This window comes from Topomyia yanbarensis, chromosome 3 (genome assembly GCF_030247195.1).
Source record: "Topomyia yanbarensis strain Yona2022 chromosome 3, ASM3024719v1, whole genome shotgun sequence".
In the NCBI taxonomy this organism is placed as follows: Eukaryota; Metazoa; Arthropoda; class Insecta; order Diptera; family Culicidae; genus Topomyia; species Topomyia yanbarensis.
Genome location: NC_080672.1, coordinates 224,465,986 through 224,488,666, shown reverse-complemented (window position 1 = coordinate 224,488,666; position 22,681 = coordinate 224,465,986). Strand labels below are relative to the sequence as shown.

The window sequence follows — 22,681 nt, the reverse complement described above, 5'->3', positions numbered from 1 at the left end:
GAGACCGATGCCGGTCAGCAAAGTGTTCTTATTACCGCAGGAGTTCCGCAAGGTTCAATCCTGGGCCCGGTACTATGGAACCTTATGTATGACGGGGTTCTGAGACTAAAGTTCCCTCCGGGTGTGAAAATCGTCGGTTTCGCCGACGATGTCACCCTGGCGGTCTACGGGGAGTCAATCTCAGAGGTAGAACTAACGGCGACACACGCGATAAGCATAGTGGCGGAATGGATGAGCGCGAGAGGCCTAGAGCTCGCCCATCACAAGACGGAGGTGGTTGTTGTCAATAACCGCAAGTCGGCACAACAAGCAGTTATCCAAGCGGGAGAAGTTGAGATAACTTCTAAGCGGAGTCTGAAGATTCTTGGGGCCATCATAGACGACAAGCTGACCTTCGGCAGTCATGTCGACTATGCGTGCAAGAAGGCTTCGGTGGCTGTTGCGGCATTATCGAGGATGATGTCCAACAGCTCCAAGGTGTGCGCCAGTAGACGCAGGCTACTGGCCGGTGTCGCCGTATCTATTCTTAGGTACGGTGGACCGTCCTGGGCGAGGGCACTGGGAGTAACCAGTTACCGTCGCAAATTGGAGAGCACCTATCGCTTGATGTGTCTCAGAGTGATATCTGCCTACCGCACGGTATCACATGATGCATCCTGCGTGATAGCGGGTATGATGCCAGTCGGGCTGGTCATCCGGGAAGACGAAGATTGTTTCGAATTGCGTGGCAATAGGGGAGTCCGTGAGCGTGCCAGGGTGACCTCGGTCGCCAGATGGCAACGCGAATGGGACAACTCGTCGAGAGGTAGGTGGACCCACCGGCTGATACCCAACATATCTAGCTGGGTGGGAAGACCCCATGGGGAAGTTCACTTCCATCTGACACAATTCCTGTCAGGCCATGGCTGTTTCCGACAGTACCTCCACAGGTTTGGGCACGCTGAGGCCCCAGTCTGCCCAGACTGCCCAGGTGTCGACGAAACTGCGGAGCACGTACTATTCGTATGTCCCCGCTTCGACGTCGAAAGAGGCGCTATGCTAGGCGTCTGCGGCTTGGACACAACCCCTGATACCCTTGTACAGGGGATGTGCCAAGCGGTAGAGAAGTGGAACGCAGTTTCGACTGCCACCACTCAGATTGCCTGCCGGCTGCAGAGAGCATGGAGCGCCGAGCAGCAGGCGAGGAGTTAGAGCGAGTGAATTGGCGGATGATAGACGAAGGTATGGTCTACCCATGCCAAGATGGGAGTGAGTGTGCGATAATGTAAGGCACGAGTGAGAGCGTACGCTAAGTACGGCCATCCCCCCAGAAGTAATGCCGAAAGGTAGTTCCTGGGGATGGATGGCGGAGCCCAATGGAGTTTAGTCGGTATTAATGGCTGGTCACCATTTGAGTCCGACACGCCCCCAGTGCACCCCGTGTGGTAGATTGGACCCTACCGTTAGCACGTGTACTGGGCTAGGACATAAAGGTCTTCTCCATTGTTAAAAAAAAAAAAAAAAAAATACCCATGCCATGCACGGGCCGCAGCTCAATACGCTTGAATCGTTCACGCTCAAGCGAAACTTATGTATGTCACTTTGCGAAGACACTGTCATGTATCGCTATAGCGCAGTTAGTAAAGGGGTTTCTTTGGTGAGATATTGATTGTCGGTTCAAGTGTTGGAAATTGCTTAACGCGAATTTATTTTTATGTCTGTTGGTCACCAACGCATACGTAAGAGTTATTTACCTGCGACTTACCCAGCCTCGGGGTAAGTAGGCGGTATGCATGGGGTAAGTTGGCGGACTGCCAGAAAATAAGCAATTCAATAGGAATACAATCACATAAGTGGTCCATATGGAATGTGCCGATTGTCTTTTCAATAAAACTGTATAGCATTCGACATATCTCATTATATTTCAGTCTCAATACCCTGTCATTTTGACTTCGACGCGTACTCCATATTCAAAAGCAAATTTACGAAATTCTTCAGGCGTTTGGCTGAAATAATTGTCCATTTCATTGACGAGAGACACAAGAAAAAGTTTCTCTTTGGAGTGAATTCCAGAAATAAAAATATATGATGACTATTTTTGCACTATCAATAGTACCGCCTACTTACCCCGTGTGCGATACCGCCAACTTACCCAAACCGCATATTTTATAAAAAAAGATTTAAAAATTACTTTTGGGTATGGATAGGCATAATATCTATACGGATGCTAAAGCCTCTTTTCACGCACTATCGAAAAATATAATCGTTCGGGACCTTAAATTACACAAAATGTTTAAAATTAAGAAAATTTACAAATTATGCTCAAAAACACAATATCGTCCACAGCTTCTACAAAACATAATGTTTCGCAACAAAACACATTGGATAATGTGTTTCACATTACTTAAGGTACACAGCGAGAGACAACGCTTTATGTCTAATAGAAACGGAGAAAAAGAGGTTCCGCCAACCTACGCCAACCGCCAACTAGCCCCGGGCTCCCCTATATTATTTGTTTCTGAAATTTTATGTTTGACATATAAGCTGATGAAAAAAAATATTAACAAAACTCGGAGGAGCGAGAACTCATGCATCTTTTTATCTCTAAACCCCAACCCTTACACAGAACTACGGCAACGCTCTAAGGAACGAAGAAAGCAGTTGTTTAGGGACTATTCATAAATTACGTAACACTTTTAGGGGGGAGGGGGTACGACAAGTTGTGACATAGGGGGAGGGGGAGTAAGCTAGATCGTTACGTAATATGTTTTCACCGAAAAAAAAATTCAATGAATAACATAATAGAAGAGGGGGGGGGGGATGGAGACATTTGTGACAATTTGTTACATGGGGGGAGTCAATTTTGGGTAATTTTTACGTTACGTAATTTATGAATGGCCCTTATCCACAAGCATGACATGCCCGGCGCATGTGCACCGTATTGTCTAAAAGAAAAAAGAGAAGAAACAGGTGGTTCACTGAAGTGTTCCAATCACGTTTGTGCTTGGAAATTTAAAGCCAACGCCATTCTCAATGATACGTAAGGGACCCTTCATAAATTACGTAACGCAAAAATTGCCCAAGATCGACTCCTCCCTCCCCCCATGTAACAAGTTGTCATAAATTTCTCTATCCCCCCCATTACGTAACAAATTCCTCGAAAAAAAAATGTTACGTAACGATCTGGCTTACTCCCTCTCCCCCATATGTCACAACTTCTCGTACCCCCCTAAACGCGTTACGTAATTTATGAATGGTCCCTAATCACCAGATGGAACTTTCTAAATGGAGCCTAACTTTGCAGGGATGATTGTTTTCGACGATAGCATGTTTTTGTTACAGCTCAGCAAAACAAAAAAAAGTAAACCGCTACAGGCTACCAAAAAAAAAAAAATTGTTGTTAAAATTTCCAAAAATAGTCAAACACCTTTTGAGATACTGCGCGCCATTTGTGGTATTCTGCAGAAACGGTTAGAGATACGATCAAACCGATTCAAAATTCACCCTTTAGGGTAACAAAATTGCCTATTCACCCTGAAAAAAAAATTAAATTAATTTTTTTTTGTTGGTCGTTATTGGGATTCAATCGCCCTCACCTTTATAATTTTAGCGCGAACATAGCGTTGCTGTCTCTAATATGTACCGTTCGAACCGTTCTGTCCCGCTCCAACGCCCCGTTACCCATACCATTAACTTATAGGGTAATGAGCTTATTTTCACCATGTTTCTATTTGCCATCTTTGTTGAACGCATTGGGCGACAATTGAGGCACTAAATCCGAATTTTCGTTGCGCTCAAACACGAGCATTTCATTGTTTTAAGGGCATTTGTGTTATTAGATTGATTCTAATCAACGAAGCAAAGCTCTTGATGCCAATTCATACGCATTCCATCGATTGAAGGCCGAGTAATTAATGAATTAGTGAGGTACCTTCCTTAATAGGGTGAAAATAGGCAATTTACCCTTTGTAAAAGTAATGGTAGTGGGCCTTTTTGTAGATGGATATACTTGATATATTTTTCCTAGAATTCATTTTACATTCAATATGTTGAACACCCAGAATTGGAACATAAAATCGCAACGAAAGACGTTGTAACAATGGGAAAAATTGACAAGTGCTCTAAGCCACGGCTTACATATACTAGGCTAGCTCGTTAGAGTGTAAACATTTGACGAGAGCGCGTCATAGAAATCGTCGGCGAAAACAATTACATGAAATTCATATATTGTTTGCTCCTAACGAATGATCGGCACCTGGTAAATCACAAGGAAGCTATGCGGATGTCCAAAATCTTTGCTATGATCAGAAAATTACGGTGGGATATGTTTTCTATGGAATGCATCCAAATTCCCGATTTACGCTAATAATCACAGAGATGCACTGATTATCAACTGTGTCTAGTGTAATTGTGGCGTAATTTACGTCAAAAATCCATTGCACACTATTTTTTCCACCGTAAGAGCTCAAATATTGTCAATTAACAACTTTCGAAAAATCCGTTTGTTTATCTCAACGATTTCTCTGACGTCACCGAAAACTGTCGATTCGCGGAATAGCAAGCCTCCTTTCTGTGAGCCGTGCTCTAAGCATCAGATGCTCGAGAAAACATGAAAACCGAATGACTGTCGATCGAGCCAGCAAGACACAAAACTATTCTGAAAGAACAACATTGCTGCATTGCCTTACAAGTTGTAAGTTACAATATTACATCATCACAAAGTGTTAGGTAGTTGATAGAACTGCTGATCATCGGCAATTGTTGCGTCTTCGCGTTTGAATAACTTGATACTTCTGTGGTTATCAAAGTTGCTAAACTTTCGTATTCTTTAGTTGCTGTTACTATTCAGCTCTCCCTTGCCGAACACCTGAAATGAATGAATGATAAAATACTTTCATACTTTACTTGATGGGCTATATTGTGTCGATTTCGAAATGTATATATAGTTTAGTTAGTAACGTTATAGCAGATCAACTTAAAGGACGTGAGTTAAAATCTATGTTTTCTCTCGTTTTTTTATATTGCGATTTTTTTAAAGCTAAAATAGCTCAAGCCAGTTTACTGTGCATCTCTCCTTTTTTATGTGTTCATTACAGCAAATTAAGTTTTCAAGTGCCGCCCACGCATCATTGTACAGTCTTTTTTTTCTTTGGACGGTCTTAATCCTCAAAAAGGCAAGCTAAAATAGTGGCTTCAACAAGCATTGCTCCTAAGACCCGGTGATATTAAGTCTTTTTTGGCTTTCTATCAGTGAGAGAATTGAAAGCCCGAAAAAGCTCCATCATTTCTGTTCATAATTACTAGTTTATTCAAATTAGAGGATAATTATTGTAACCAGCCGTGCCTCTAAGACCACTAGCCTTTCTGAGTGTTAAAGAATATTATTAATACATATATTTTAAACATGGTATACAACACATAAATGATATGATAGAACGTTTGACAGATGAGTAATTATTGTATTCATCATTAAAGTTGTTTTGAAAAAGGGATATTTTGAAATCAGTGTATCAGTGATTATGAAATGAGAGCAGATGCGTGCCTTAAGAGACATGATCTTCTACAATTAACAAAAAAATCAAAGCTTTTTGAGCGATTTAGTGGAGGGGCTAAGACATAGTCTTTATTAATCACATAACAAAGGTTCAAGTAAATTGTATTAATACCTCGGCATGCAAAAAATGGATTGCGTTAAAATCGTTATCAATACGATGGCTTCATTCGTCAGTACAGTATTAAAATTCGCACAAAAAACGGGTGTTACACGCAAGCCAATGATTAAAATTTAAAAGCATTTATAGTATGTTTATAAAAGTGCACGACAAACCTACATGATGGTTGAATCAGTTTATTTGTACCCTGCGTGTTTGGCTAGCGTATCATCTACTGCCCCCACAAACCTTCAAACTATTCACTATAAACACCATAAAAGCACCTAACAAGAATTCTTTTTAATCAGTTTGATTTTTCATTGCGCCTGAGCTAGAAAATATACTAGCTTCCCACAGAAATACGCCATATGCACCTCAGAGAGCTTGGAAGCGCCCTACGAGTTAGGATAGACTATCCACTACCATCTCATGAGCTCAAATACTCATACCAACTCCCCAAAGATATACAGTATATGCGCCCCAGAAAATCTGAAAGCGCCCGGCAAGTTAGGATAGACTATTCGCATAACGCCCCATGAGCATACTACCTACCCGTTAGCTCAACATACTCATACTACTGACCCATAGAGCCTGAAAACGCCCTGCAACTTAGGATAGATTATTACCGCCTCATAAGCTTAAATACTCATTTATATACGCCCCAAAGATACTGAAACCGGTTGAAAGCGCCTTGTAAGTTTGGAAAGTTTATTGCCCACCTATCTAATTGCCAGACGAGCCATGGGAATATCATACTACCTCTCCAGCGAGTGTGGAAGTGCTCTGCAATATATGGGAAATTCATACTAGCGCCCAATACAGTCTCGGAGTGCCGTGCGAACTATGAGAATATCGGACTTGCGCCCTAGGTAGTTGAAGAGAGCCCGGCGACCTATGCGAATATCAAACTGGTGCCCGAGAGACTCTGAGAGCGCCCTGCGAGCAATATGAATATCATGCTGGCGTCCCATATAGTCATATTAGCGCCCTGTGAGCTATGAGAAGCACCCCAGCGAGTGCGGAAGCGCTCTCCGAGCTATAAGAATATCATACTAGTACTCCAGAGAATCTTACAGCGCCCTACGAACTATGAGAATATTAGACTAGCGTCCTAGCGAGTTTAAGAGCGCCCTGCGAACTATGTGAAAATAGTAAAAGCACTCGAGAGAATCTAAGAGCGCCCTGCAATTCATGAGAATATTAAACTAGCGCCCCAAAGAATTTGGAAGCGCCCTGTAAACTAAGAGAACATCAGACTAGTAACCTAGAGAGTTTGAATGCGCCCTGCGAGCTATGGGAATATCATACTAGCGTCCCAAAGAATCGAAGAGCGCCCAGCGAGATATGTGAATATCAAACTAGCGCCCCATAGACTCTTGGAGCGCCGTGCGAACTATGAGAATATCGGACTTGCGCACTAGGGAGTTAAAGAGAGCCCTGCGACCTATGCGAATATTAAACTGGTGCTCGAGAGACTGAGAGCGCCCTGCGAGCACCATAGGGAGCTTTAGAGCGCCCTGTGAGCTATGAGAAGCACCACAGCGAGTGCGGAAGCGCTCTCCGAGCTATGGGAATATCATATTAACGCTCCAGAGAATCTTAGAGCGCCCTGCGAACTATGAGAATAACAGACTAGCGCCCTGAGAACTACGTGAATATCGTAAAAGCGTTTGAGAGAATCTAAGAGCGCCCTGCGAACGATGAGAATATAAGACTGGTCCCCTAGAGAGTTTCAGATTGTCCTGCGAGCTATGGCCCGAGAGACTCTGAGAGCGCTGTGTGAGCAATGTGAATATCATACTGGCGCCCCATAGAGTCATATTAGCGCCCTGCGAGCTATGAGAAGCACCCCAGCTAGTGCGGAAACGCTCTCCGAGCTATGGGAATATCATACTAGCGCTCTAGAAAAAATTAGAGTCTCGGAGCGCCGTGCGAACTATGAGAATATCGGACTTGCGCCCTAGGGAGTTTAAGACAGCCCTTCGACCTATGCGAATATCAAACTGATGCCCGAGATACTCTGAGAGCACCCTGCGAGCAATGTGAATATCATACTGGCGCCCCATAGAGTCATATTAGCGCCCTGTGAGCTGTGAAAAGCACCCCATCGAGTGCGGAAGCGCTCTCCGAGCTATGGGAATCTTATACTAGCACTCCAGAGAATCTTAGAGCGCCCTACGAACTATGATGAGAATATTAGAATAGCGAGTTTGAGAGCGCCCTGCGAACTATGTGAATATCGTAAAAGCGCTCGAGAGAATCTAAGAGCGCCCTGCAATCTATGAGAATATTAGACTAGCGCCCCAGAGAATTTGCAAGCGCCCGGCAAATTAAGATAACAGCAGACTAGTAACCTAGAGAGTTTGGTGAATATCATCTTAGCGCCCTGAAGAGCTTGAGAGCACCCTGTGAGCTATGATACTACATATCACACTGAGGCCCTAGCGAGCATGGAAGCACTCTTCGAACTATGGGAATATGATACTGGTACCCCAGAGAATCTGAGAGTACCCTACGAACTATGGGAATGTCAGATTAGCGCCCTAGCGAGTTTGGGAGCGCCCAGCGAGCTATGGAAATATTATACTGGCGCCAGAGAGAATCTGAGAGCGCCATGCGAGCGCTGAGAATATATGGCTAATCTAGAGAGTTTGAGAGCGCCCAGCGTGCTATGGGAATGTTATGCTGGTGCTTGAGAGAATCAAAGAGTGCCCTACGAGCTGTGTGAATATCATACTTGCGCCCTATAGAGTCATACTAGCGCCCTAGAGAGCCTGAGAGCGTCCAGCGAGCTATGAGAATATCATTATAACACCCCAGCGTGGAAGCGCTCTCCAAGCTATGTGGATATCACAATAGCACCCCATAGGGTCTCGGAGCGTACTGCGGGCTATGAGAATATCATACTAGCGCCAATGTGAGTTTTAAAATACCCGGCGAGATATGGGAATATCACACGGGCGCCCCAGAGAATCTGAGAGCGCCCTGCAAACTATGAGAATATCAGACTATCCTACAGAGTTTGAGAGCACCCTGCGAGCTATGGGAATATCATGCTGGCGCTCGAGAGAATCTGAGAGCGCCTCGCGCGCTATGTGAATATCATTCTAGCGCTCCATAGTCATACTAGCGCCCTAGAGAGCTTGAAATCGATTTGCGAGCTATGAGAATATTATACTAGCGCCCTAACGAGCATGGAAGCGCTCTCCGAGCTATGGGAATATCATGCGAGCGGCCCAGAGAGTTTGAAAGTGCCCTACGAACAATGAAAATATCAAACTAGCCCCTAGTGAGTTCGAGAGTGCCCTACGAGCTATGGGAATATCGTGCTGGCGCTCGAGAGAATCTGAAAGCGCCATGATATGCTGGCTGCGAGATATGTGAATATCATTCTAGCACCCCATATAGCCATACTTGCGCCCTGCGAGCTATGAGAATACCATACTAGCGCGTCAGCGAGTGTCAAAGCGCTCTGCGAGCTATGGGAATATCATACTGGCATTTTAGAGAGTCCAAAAGCGCCCAACGAACAATGAGAATATCAGACTAGCGCTCTCAAGAGTTTGAGATTACCCTACGAGCTATGGGAACAAAATGCTTGCGCCAGAGAGAATCTGAGAGCGCCCTGCGAGCAATGGGAACATCATACTAGCGCCCCATAGAGCCATACTAACGCCCTAGAGAGTTTGAAATCGGCCTGGAGCTATGAGAATATTAAACTAGCGCCCTAGTAAGTTTTGGAGCGCCATGCGAGCTAAGGGGAATATCGTACTGGCGCCTCAGAGAATCCGAGAGCGCACTGCGAACTATAGGAATATTAGATTAACGCACCAAAGAAGCTGTGAGCGCCCTGCTAACTATGAAAATATCGAACTACCGCCTGAAGAGTTTGGGCGCGCCCGGCGAGCTATTGGAATATCATATTGACGCTCGAGAGAATCTGAGAGCGCCCTGTGAGCTATGGGAATACCATACTAGCTCCCCATACAGTTATACTAGCGCCCTAGAGAGCTATGAGAATATCGAACTAGCACCCTAGGGAGTTTGAGAGTGTTTATGCTAGCGCTCCAGAAAATTCGTGAGCGCCCTGCAAACTAAGAGAATATCTCGAACTAGAGAGTTCGAGAGCGTCCTGCGAGCTATGGGAGTATCATGTTGGCGCTCGAGAGAATCTGAGAGCGCCTCGCGAGCTATGTTAATATATTATTAGCGCTCCATAGTCATATTAGCGCCCTAGAAAGCTTGAAATCGATCTGCGAGCTATGAGAATATTATACTAGCGCCCCAGCGACCAAGGATGCTCTCTCCGAGTATCATATAGCGCCCCAGAGAGTCCGAAAGCGAGCTATGGGAATTTCATACCTGCGCCAGAGAGAATCTGAGAGCGCCCTGCGGACGATGAGAGTTTCATAATATCCTAGAGAGTTTGAGAGCGCCCTGCGAGGAATATCATGCTGGTGCTCAAGGGATTCTGAGAGCGCCCTGCGAGCTCTGTGAATATCATACTAGCGCCCTGAAGAGCTTTGTGAGCTATGATATTATATATCATACTGGGGCCCTAGCGAGTATGAAGGCATTCTCCGAGCTATGGGAATATCATACTGGCACCCCAGAGAATCTGCAAGCGCCCTACGAACTGTGGGAATGTCAGATTAGCGCCCTGCGAGCTACGGAAAAATCATACTGGCGCCAGAGAGAATCTGAGAGCGCCCTGCGAGCGATGGGAATATATGGCTACCCTAGAGAGTTTGAGAGCGCCCAGCGTGCTATGGGAATGTTATGCTGGCGCTCTAGAGAATCTGAGAGCGCCCTGCGAGCTATGTGAATACCATACTTGCGCCTCATAGAGTCATACTAGCGCCCTGGAGAGACTGAGAGCGCCCAGCGAGCTATTAGAATATCATAATAGCACCCCAGCGAGTGTGGAAGCGCTCTCCGAGCTATGTGGATATCACAGTAGCACCCTATAGGGTCTCGGAGCGCCCTGCGAGCTTTGAAAATGACAAACTAGTGCCCCTGCGAGTCTGAGAGCACCCTGCGAATATCATACTGGCGCCCCATAGAGTCATATTAGCGCCCTGTGAGCTGTGAAAAGCACCCCAGCGAGTGCGGAAGCGCTCTCCGAGCTATGGGAATATTATGCTAGCGCTCCAGAGAATCTTAGAGCGCCCTACGAACTATGAGAATATTAGACTAGCGCCCTAGCAAGTTTGAGAGCGCCCTGCGAATTATGTGAATATCGTAAAAGCGCTCGAGAGAATCTAAGAGCGCCCTGCAATCTATGAGAATATTAGACTAGCGCCCCAGAGAATTTGCAAGCGCCCGGCAAATTAAGATAACATATTAGAGAGTTTTGTGAATATCATACTAGCATCCTGAAGAGCTTGAGAGCGCCCTGAAAGCTTTGAAAATGACAAACTAGTGCCCCTGCGAGTCTAAGAGCACCCTGCGAGCTATCGGAATATCATACTAGCGTCCTATGAGTTTTGCAAATATCATATTGGCGCCCCAGAGAGTGTGGAAGCGCCCTGCAAGCGATGGGAACATCAGACTATCGTCCGAAAGAATCTGAGAGCGCCTTGCGTGACTTGTAAGTATCAAACTAATGTTGAAACGCTCTGCGAGGTGTGGGAATATCATACTAGTGCTTTCAAGTATCTTTTTTTTACAATGGAGAAGACCTTTATGTCCTAGCCCAGTACACGTGCTATTGGTAGGGTCCAATCTACCACACGGGGTGCACTGGGGGCGTGTCGGACTCGAGTGGTGACCAGCCATTAATACCGACTAAACTCCATTGGGCTCCGCCATCATTCCTCCCAGGAACTACCTCTCGGTATTACTTCTGGGGGGATGGCTGTACTAAATGTACTCATTCACTCTCACTCACGCGGTCATACATCCTGTATGAGGCTTACTTGGGTGCTCTCTCAATCGCACTTTGATTCACTCTCAAACACTCCCACATGAGGCTGACTTTTGTGCTCACCTTTTACGTTCCATGCGAGGCTGACTTGTGTGCTCACCTTACTCGTTCCTTGCTAGGCTTACTTTTGTGCTCGCCCCACCCATACCATGTGAGGCTGACTTGGGTGCTCACCCTATCACCTGATTCACTCTCAATCGTGCCACTCTATTGTACCTTTGTCACTCCCCCTGGCATCCCATGTGGGACATTTTTCTTAGGTCCCACTTCTGACATACCATGCGAGGCTGACTTGTGTGCTCACCTTTTTCATTCCTTGCTAGGCTGACTTTTGTGCTAGCCTCTACCAACCTGTGAGGCTGACTTTTATGCTCACCCTTAACACGCCGTGTGAGACTGACTTGGATGCTCACCCTTTCACTCCTCTGCCACGCCATGACGCATCGATAGCTAAGTTCCAACATACTACGCTACGACCCTCCCGTCTTGGCATAAGGCAGTCCACTTATACGCCTATACACTCACTCTTCTGTCTTGCTTCAGGGTGGCTGGGTTTACCCCTTACGCGGTTGCCATTCGCTGCGCCAAACCTGCCTCGGCATGAACAGACCATTCACTCCCTTTTTTGCGCTTGGCCTTTTTTGCTCCAGCTAACCAATCACTAGTTAGCCGTACCCGTCGTCTGTTGCTCGGTTCGCCAGATTACCTGTAGCCTACTGGCAATCTGGATGGTAGCAGCCGAGACTGCGTTCCACTTCTCCACCGATTGACACATCCGCTGAATAAGGGTATCAGGGGTTGTGTCCCAGCCACAGACGTCAAGCATTGCTCTTCTTTCGACGTCGATCCGATGACATACGAACAGTATGTGTTCGTCAGTTTCATCTACACCTGGGCAGTTCGGGCAGACTGGGACCTCCGCGTGCCCGAACCTGTGGAGGTACTGACGGAAACAGCAATGGCCTAACAGGAATTGTGTCAGGTGGAAGTGAACTTCCCCATGGGGTCTTCCCACCCAGCTCGATATGCTAGGTATCAGCCGGTGGGTCCACCTACCTTTCGAGGAGTTGTCCCACTCACGCTGCCATCTGGCGACCGAGGTCACCCTGGTGCGCTCGCGGGCTCCCCTATTTCCACGTAGCTCAAAGCACTCCTCATCTTCCCGAATGACCAGCCCGACTGGCATCATGCTCGCTATCACGCAGGATGCATCGTGTGATACCGTGCGGTAGGCAGATATCACTCTGAGGCACATCACGCGGTAGGTGCTCTCCAGTTTCTGTAGGTAACTGGTTACCCTCAGTGCTCTTGACCATGATGGGCCGCCGTACCTGAGGATAGATACGGCAACGCCTGCCAGTAACCTACGTCTACTGGCGCACACCTTTGAGCTGTTGGACATCATTCTCGATAGTGCCGCAACAGCAGTCGACGCTCTCTTGCACGTATAGTCGACATGGCTGCCGAAGGTCAGCTTGTCGTCTATAATGACTCCGAGAGACTTCAGACTTCGCTGTGAAGTGATCGCGACTTCTCCCACATGGATAACTGCATGTTGTGCCGACTTGCGGTTGTTGACGATAACTACCTCCGTCTTATGATGAGCGAGCTCCAGGCCTCTCGCGCTCATCCATTCCTCCACCGTGCTAATCGCGTGTTCTGCGTTTAGTTCTACCTCAGGAATTGACTCCCCGTAGACCTCCAAGGTTACGTCGTCGGCAAAGCCGACGATTTTGACCCCAGGAGGGAACTTCAGTCTCAGAACCCCGTCATACATGAGGTTCCATAGCACCGGGCCTAGGATCGAGCCCTGCGGGACTCCGGCGGTAATCGGAACCCTTTTCTGACTGGCATCGGTCTCGTATAGCAGTACGCGGTTTTGGAAGTAACTTTCCAGGATCCGGTACAGACCCACCGGTAGGCTAAGCCGGTGTAACGAGAGCGCGATGGCATCCCAGCTTGCGCTGTTGAATGCGTTCTTCACGTCAAGAGTCACTAACGCACAGTATCGAATACCTCGCCTTTTTCGTTGGATCACTATCTCGGCAGTATTTATCACTGAGTTGAGAGCGTCCACTGTGGACTTACCCTTCCGAAAGCCAAACTGGTTGCTTGACAGACCGTCCGTACCTTCCGCGTACGGGGTGAGCCTGTTGAGGATGATCCTCTCAAGCAGTTTGCCAGTCGTGTCTATCAGACAGATTGGTCTGTACGCCGATGGGTCGCCTGGCGGCTTCCCGGGCTTCGGCAACAGCACCAGTTTCTGCCTTTTCCATCTATCGGGGAAACGGCACTCGTCAAGGCATCTCTGCATAGCTAGCCTGAACATGTTCGGGTTCGCTATGATCGCTGCCTTGAGAGCGTTGTTTGGAACTCCATCCGGCCCTGGAGCTTTGTTCATTGCTAGGGATTTAGCCACTGCGAGTAGTTCTTCATTCGTCACTGGAGCCACCATTTCGACTGTGCCCGCACTGTCTCGTAGTGCAGGTGGCCAGGGGCTTGTGGCTCGAGACGGGAAGAGTACTTCGATAATCGTTGCCAACCGGTCCGGAGACCGTTCTGGGGGTGAGGAGCCCCCTTTGGTCTTGGCCATCACAATCCGGTAGGCGTCACCCCACGGATTCGCGTTGGCACTCTCACACAGGTTGTCGAAACACGCTCTCTTGCTGCTCTTAATAGCCTTGTTAAGGGCCAATTTCGCAGCTCGAAACACTTCACGGCGGTTCTCTCTTGCATCCTCGGTGCGAGCTCTTTGCATCCTACGTCTAGCTCTGAGACAGGCTGACAGTAGAGCTGAAATCTCGGCACTCCACCAGTATACCGGGCATCTACCGTTTCTTGGCAGTGTTTTTCTCGGCATAGTGGCGTCGCACGCGCGTGATAGAACAGCTACCAGCGCATCCCCGCTTAGACTGTCGGTGTTGACCTCCAGTCCCAGGGCCGCGGTGAAAGCTTCGCTGTCGAAGTGATTGGACTTCCACCCGCGTACCTGACAGGGATCTCCCGCCCTCGGATGCTGCACACCATAGTTGATCTTAAAGCGGATTGCTAAATGATCGCTATGGGTGTAGCCTTCGTCTACCCTCCATTCCATGCCTGGAGCCAGACTCGGGCTGGCAAATGTTAGGTCAATCCACGCCTCCACTCCGTTTCTACGGAATGTACTAGCGGAGCCATTATTAGCTAGCACAGTATCGAGTTTCGCAAGCGCTTCCATTAGCGCTTGACCCCTGCTATTTGTACAGCGGCTGCCCCACTCCACTGCCCAAGCGTTAAAGTCTCCCGCTATTACTACCGGTTTCCGGCCCACTAGGTCCGACGAGAGCCTGTCGATCATCTGGTAGAACTGTTCTATTGGCCACCTTGGTGGAGCGTAGCAGCTGCAATAGAACACACCATTGATCTTGGCAATCGCCACACCCTCGGCGGAGGGGTGTATTACCTCTTGAACCGGGAACCGTCCCGTTGTACAGATTGCCACCATTCCAGACCCTTCCGACACCCAATTGCCGTTGCCCGCAGGGATGCTGTACGGGTCTGATAAGAGGGCGACATCTGTCCTCGACTCCGAGACCGACTGCCACAGCAGCTGTTGGGCTGCTGCACAATGGTTAAGATTTAGCTGTGTGACTTTCACGGCTTCTTCTTATTTGCCTCACCGAAGGGACACGAAGGTCCGCCCATAGCATGTTTATGGGCTTGCTTCTTAGCGGTGCAGATAAGGCACTTATGTGCCTTAGTGAACCCCCGCTCTTTATGTCCCTCCTCGCCGCAGCGACGACATAGTTTGCTCCTATCTATGCCTTTGCATTCGTATGCTTTGTGGCCGGACTCAAGGCACCGATAGCACCTATCCACTGAAGGCGGCTGGGGTATACTAATAGGGCATACCGACCAGCCGATCTTCAGCTTCCCTTTCTCGGTTACCTTTTTGGCATCCGCCTTCAGTAGCCTGAGGTAGGCTACTTGGGTGCCAGAGGGTCCATCTCTCAATCGCACAAAGGCCCGCTCGATTGTGACGTCGCAATGCTCCTTGACGGCTGCGACGACGTCTTCTGCGGTCGTGAACTCGTCCAAGTTCTTGCAGTGGAGAGTCGTTTCCGCACCTAGCGACCTGATTTGGGCGCCTTCACCAAGGACCTCTTGGGCCAAGGCCTTGTATACTGCACTAGATTGTGCGCCTCGCTTCAGCACCAGAAGCATCTCTCCCGTGTTGGTGCGTCTTGCGCTACGCACATCCTGCCCAAGGGCCGAGAGGCTTTCGGCTGCCTTCATCGATTTTAGGACATCGGCGTATTTGTCCTTGTCGGTTTTTAACCACAAGGCTTCGCCTCTGTCCTTGGTCTTCTTCGCAGGCCGCGGTACCTCCGGTTTCGGTGCCGGCTTTTTCTTGGTGACCAGCGTCCAGGGGTTTGAGCCCCCCTGCCCCGGTCGTGCCAGGTTGCTGGTACCATCGCTCTCCACAGCGAGGTCACTCTCGCCTTCGCTTACCTCGCCCAAACGGCGTTTGACCTTAACGGTTGCACGCCGCGTTGTGTCGGTTTTGGCACCCTCGCCTGGCGACTTCCTAGGGTGCTTCGCGTTCGATGCCGTCTTGCGATTGCCCTTGCCTTTTCCCTTCGAAGGGAACTCGGTCGCCGCTCCGATTGACGTAGCTGCTCCGTAGAAGGTAAAGACCACTGTCTGTGAACCTCTATCGACCTTCTCTCTTTCCTCCCTATTGGAGGCCACTGTCTGGGTTTCTCTGTCGGGCCTCTCCCGACATTCCACCCTCTTAGCATAGGCCTGCTGTTCCTGTCTTGCGACACGAACAGCTTTCCGGAGCTCCAGGAGGCTCAACTTCAACTCCTTGGCTATATTCTGCTTTGCGCTAGTGAACTCGATTATAGCATCGAGTTGCTTCGCTACTTTGCGCATCGCAGATAGTGGCCCCTCCGGTGCATTGGTAGGGCTATTGCCTACCGCTGCTGAGGGGTCACTGGTGCTTTCAGATGCAGCACTTATCGCTCCACTACTCTCCCCACGGGGGGGAGACCTCGCCAAACCACCTCTAGCGAAGGGGTTTGGCACCTCCGTTTGTTTGTTTTTATTTTTTGATAACTCCATGTAAAATCCCACGAGTCGCGCGAGAAATAAATGTCCGCCACGCCAGAGCTCCGCATCTGCGTGGTAAGGGACGCTTACTGTGGGGGTTGCCCAGGTACCCCACAGGCTCCGTTAACGATCGAGCATCTTTTTCACCCCCTCGGTCACTCATCCCTCGGCACGGGTCGCTTCACGCCTTGGAATTGGGGTTATGCCCTACCTTGCTTTACGTGGTGATCTCGGCCCGGATCATCACAACCATCCTCCTTTACCAGGGCTTTGGACCTGTAGCTCTGGTTCTCAATAGTTCCATGTACGTATGTTATTACCGACATGCTACTATTGAGATCCGTCATTCGCTAGCGGAGTTTGCTTTCAAGTATCTGAGAGTATCCTATGAGCATATCATACCAGTGCCCCATACAGTCTGGGATCGCCATGTGAGTTATGAAAATATCATGCTAGCGCGGCAGGGAGTTTGACAATACCCTACGAGTTTGAATAGATTCACAAAATTCCAATTAGCTGGGATCATTAAATTTGCCTTCCAGAATGATAAGCCCAACGGAATTTTTTTTTTTGGCTCAAAAAAATTTTTTTTTTCGGTTCCAGGAGCTGGTTAGTCACCGACTAACCGTGACTAACCGCAACTACAGCACTGTAAAAATACAAAATGTTTAATATCTCCGCCGATCGTGCACGGATTTTGACAGCTATAGAGCTTGTTAGAAAGGGATTTTTACAAGATTTCTATTTATGTGCAGTTCGTGGGACAATTCTGTATTGTTCGAAAGTTATTTGTAAAAAACCTGCTTTGTTTTGACAAAATCGCCTATATCTCAGAAAGTAAACAACATATCGAAAATCAAAAAAAAAAGTGTCAAATGGCAACGTTAGGCCTTTCATTTGAAACTAGTTTCATAAAATCTGTTTAGTCATTGCTGAGATAATTTTATGACATTTTGTACAAACATACATACACACACACATACAGACATTGTCTCAATTTGTCGAGCTGAGTCGATTGGTATATGAGACTCGGCCCTCCGGGCCTCGGAAAAAGTTTTCAAAGTTTGAGCGAATCCTATACATTTCTTTTGTAAGAAATGTAAAAATTATGAAAAAGAACAAATATCAATGAAAACATATACTTTTCGATGCATGCGGTAGTGGAGAGTGGGGACACTTGATCCTTGGGAAAATTTAATTCCCTGGCAATATCACATAATTCAAAAGTTATCACAATATAAAAATAAATTGTTATAATTGGTAGTTTATGCTTGAAAAACAAAACAAGTGTATTATTGTTTTGGAAAAGTTATGTTATATTTTTGAAAGTAGATATGTGTTTAAATTCTTTAAATTTTTCTCGAAGATCTTTTTACAATTGTTTGAACAATTGTATGAGATCGTCGAACTAATTATATATGAATATTTTCAACTACAATTACTTCCTCAGCGCCACTGTCAAGAAAAACCCTTTTTGAATTAAATACAACAGGTATCTTTAATCTCTGTAACATTTGGTACTCTTGATCCCTATTAGTTGCACTCGCAAACGCTTTCAAAATCTATAGGTATAGGAGAAAATCAGTTACATAAGGTACATGACACTAATAGTTGATCTACAAGATTTTTTTCATGAACAAATTATGATATAAGTTATCGATTCTTGGAACAGCACTGATTTACCGCAAAAATCCGTCTTGACTTTCTAGGGTGATTAAAGTTTGTCGTGCATCTAAACAGAGAGTCGTCTTATTAGTTGTTTTGTTAGGTTAGGTGGTTAGCCGAACTTTCGTGTTTATTAGTCATAGTGTGCTTTGTTTGTTTATCCCCAGTAGGCAGGGGATAAAATCACCATACGTTTTTTTTTTTAAAACTTCATCTTGGCATGATTTTCAAAACTGTTTATATTACTGACAGGACATGGTATTTTAATTTTTATATTATGCACAGTTCCTATAATTCGAATTGACTGCAAAATGGCAAATTTTGGAATCAAAATTTTTGTTTCATTAAAGATTTATTAGAAAAAGCAAATGTGGGATCAAGTGTACCCACTCTCCCCTACCAATCAGCTGACAATTATTATTGTACTTCTACCTGTGAACGTTTCGTGCGTTTTTTCGTTATGGAATATGCGCAATACACTAATGTTGACTCCGCCTGCTAGGTAATCTCCGCCCCAATAAAACTTACTACCAAAATAGCCAATACCAGCAAAATCATAATAAAATGGCTTTTTCTTTACCCCTGTTCATTCTTTGCAATTTTTTATATCTCATCTGCTGTTCTATCAGTGTAACATAAACTATTGAGCGGTTCACTAGGTGTACATTATTTGAATCTTATGAATGCTGGATATATTTTCCTATCAAATTTTACTTTTAATTGGTGCATATGCAATAATGTCTCACGAGATAAAAGGTAGCGTGGTATTGGCTGATAATATTAGTGGTTTTCAACGGCATGCGGCAACGTCTACTATAAAAAGCATTAACTCGCCTTTAGATATGCAAACAGGGAATATCAGTTTGATAAGTGACGTTACGGATATTCAGTGTAGTGGTTTTGGATTCAGAAACAAGTCTTCTAATAATGCTAGCTCATTCCGGATTGAAGCTCTTTTAGCGAGGGGGTCTAAGACTTTTACTACGATGGATGAATGCAACGACTGTAGGGTCGATACGCTTTCAAATGAAGATTCCTATTCAGGGTAAGTTATATAACATACTTACGTGCATGTTTCATAATAGTCATAAAATCCAGTTGCGTTAGATTTAAAAATTCTGATTCTTAGTATAAGTACAACAGCTGTTTTTCTTAAAACTTATAATTAAAGCAAATTGATTATTTTGGTGCTGAGGATAAGTCAGTACAAACTTCATGCCTATAAATGGTGAATCGTTAATTATTGCGACACTTGAGATGATTGGTAAATTGGACATAGTTATTGAAATGAAATCACAGGTTTACAGTAGTTCAGGATATGTAGGTATTTGTTTTCGTTTACATTAGAGCTTCCAAATAATAAATAAATAGATTCCCGGAAAATTGTGTTTTCTCATTCCCGGGATTCGGGAGTCCCGAAAAAAAAAGATTTTTAATTTATTCCAAAAGGCTTAGGTTCTGCGAAAGAAATTCTGTAGGAAATATTTTACCCGCAAAAATTTAGAGTGAGTAGAGAATGCAGATTATAGCGTTAGCAATGCGCACGATATCTCTGCAACCTATGAGCCCATTGATCAAATTTTTTAAAAATTCTTTTAATAATTTATTTTAATAATTTATTTAAATAGTTAGATCGTGACTGAAAGGGCTTGCAATCAAATTAGTAATGGGAATAACGGTACTTTCTTAAAAAAAATCGATGAGTGTTTGTTTCAAAACTTGGGATGATTTGTAGTGATATCATGCTTAACGCAAACGCTACTTAAAATAAGGAATGCTTCTAAAACGTCTGCAGAAATATTTAGTCGTTTCATCGAATGCATATTTCGCCTGATTCGTTATACCTGTAATGTCTGTAAATTTTTGGATGTATGAATAGAAATACACAACGCTGTATCTGTCCAACATCATGCACATCCTAACTCTTTGAATGTCGCTTTCAAGGACGCAGATAGGCTTTTTGAAGGGATAAGATCAAACAATCCAGGTACTCGCCCGTAACAACAAATCGATAGTAGGCTTCATCCATCGCTGCACAGTTCGTCCATTATCACTTAATTCGAAATGATACTGATCCTACTGTGACGGAAATGGATTCCATATATCACATTTTCCCATTTGATCGGAAATAACTGCACACTACCCTGAAGCAGCTCAATCTTTTTTATTCAAGATTACCAAAGAAGGTGCTTTGCATTAAATTGATTACATTTCATCATATCAAAACAGCGAATTCCAATTTTGGACGGTAACTCAAGAAGCTGCGTTTAGTTCCAATCGTAATCGTAATTACCAATATTTAGGTTATACATATAGCCAAGAAAAATCATCAAAAGAAAAAAAAAGTAGTTGATGTTGTGTAAACTTATTGACGAGTTATCGAATGATTGAATGATGTGTAGGCCACCAAATCGCCATTTTCTGACAACTGCTTTTAGAACAGATATACATGCAATCAAACGGGTTTGAAAACTTTTCAATTTTTTTTTGTTTTCAAGAAAATCATTCACCTTTTTTTTTCTTCTGTATTCCCGGGATACCGGGATTTCCCGGGAAATTTATTATTTATTTCCCGGTTACCGGGAAGCTGAAAACCGTCAGAAAAAAACTCTAATTTACATATGACGATTAACTTCTGGGGTGAGTTTGAATAAAATGCTCGATATTTTTGATTGACGCACTCCATTAAAGCTTGTACACTGTACACTATACAATGTACAGTCGTTTCCTTTTCGTCTTCTCTCTTTTTTGATTTTCCGAAGTTCGCGCTTCATCATGGCCAAATAGATTTCGATCGGACGATGTTCAAAACAGTTTAGTGGTGTTGCGTTTCGCAATTGACCGAGATGTTATTTCTGAATTTATAACACCATTTTCGAATAAAAGTGTTTATTAAAACAGATGCTATAAATTTCCTGTAACAGTGGTTACATTAGTTTACAAGAAATATTATCACATTTAGACTTACATTTAGTACGAATCCATCTCGGCCAACGCTGATCACGAACTAACAAATGTGACAGCGTAGGCCGTTTGATAGACAATGTTTCAAGACGGTGAAAACGAGAGGTGCTCGCATTATGCGTAACACTCCCCCCCAGTATTATGAAGTTGAGGAGCTTCATCTTACTCTAATTGCACCGATTTTTTCACGACCATGATTGCGGTGCGCTGAATGATTATTCGACAGTGATAAATTTTATATATAGGCTTTTTAAATGTAAACAAGTGTTCCTAGTTGGTGAATATTTCGTTTGTTGAAGCGGTCCGCGTATCGCATAAACTGGTTGCTTTGTTGCTACCCCGACTACATATACATTTTGGAATCGTACACTTATAGCGTACCCAGTTCGTTTTCGATAGTCTAAGCAGCTATAGTTGCCTCCAGCTGACCTCTCGCAACGATGAAGTTTCTTCCACCCTTGTTGAACGTCTACATCCCGTTGAAGATTTCACCTTCGCTTTACAATGCATGGTAGTGACGGAATCACGATGGCAAGGGCTACCGTCGGTAGCTATTGTTTCGCAGCTGTAGCTGACTGCTCCATGCCAGCTTAGTCTTTTGTTTGCCACCGTCATTCTAGTTTACGTAAATGAAATTTATAATGTTGCGTTTCGCAATTGACCGGGATGTTATTTCTGAATTTATAACACCATTTTCCAATAAAAGTGTTTATTAAAACAGATGCTATAAATTTCCTGTGACAGTGGTTACATTAGTTTACAAGAAATATTATCACATTTAGACTTACATTTAGTACGAATCCATCTCGGCCAACGCTGATCACGAACTAACAAATGTGACAGCGTAGGCCGTTTGATAGACAATGTTTCAAGACGGTGAAAACGAGAGGTGCTCGCATTATGCGTAACAAGTGGGTTCATGTTTTCGGCACAAAACCATATCCACATACTTCATTACTCTTGCACGGGTTTAGAATAGTGTCTTGATATCAACTCAGCCCAAACAATGGTTTTTGATCATGTTGACAAAAGCTATTTTTGGAGACACTCAGTTTGGAAAAATTCGCCGTGTATGGTGCCTTTGGTCACAAATGGTTCACCACGTTTGCCACAGGTGCATATGGCCAGTCACTTTGAAGCGGATTTCGACAGTTTCTTCCATTTGAAACAGTCGTCCACAGTGTCCTGATACTGCAACCTTAGGGGCCTTTTAAGGTGGTGGAATGATATATGTATATGTATATATATATATATATATATATATATATATATATATATATATATATATATATATATATATATATATATATATATATATATATATATATATATATATATATATATATATAAATATATAAATATATATATATATATATATATATATATATATATATATATATAT

General features: G+C 44.9%; 2 long non-coding RNA genes across 2 annotated transcripts; both read right to left on the bottom strand.

Annotated features, from left to right (window-relative positions):
- Nucleotides 1-4,733: 4,733 nt before the first annotated feature.
- On the bottom strand, nt 4,734-22,160 carry LOC131688430 (uncharacterized). Its single transcript, XR_009305234.1, has 3 exons — nt 22,068-22,160; nt 21,661-22,014; nt 4,734-4,846 (listed from the first exon to the last, which is right to left on the bottom strand). It is a non-coding gene; the product is annotated as an uncharacterized LOC131688430 (long non-coding RNA).
- On the bottom strand, nt 20,461-21,415 carry LOC131688429 (uncharacterized). The gene is made up of 2 exons (XR_009305233.1): nt 21,284-21,415; nt 20,461-21,230 (listed from the first exon to the last, which is right to left on the bottom strand). It is a non-coding gene; the product is annotated as an uncharacterized LOC131688429 (long non-coding RNA).
- Nucleotides 22,161-22,681: the final 521 nt, after the last annotated feature.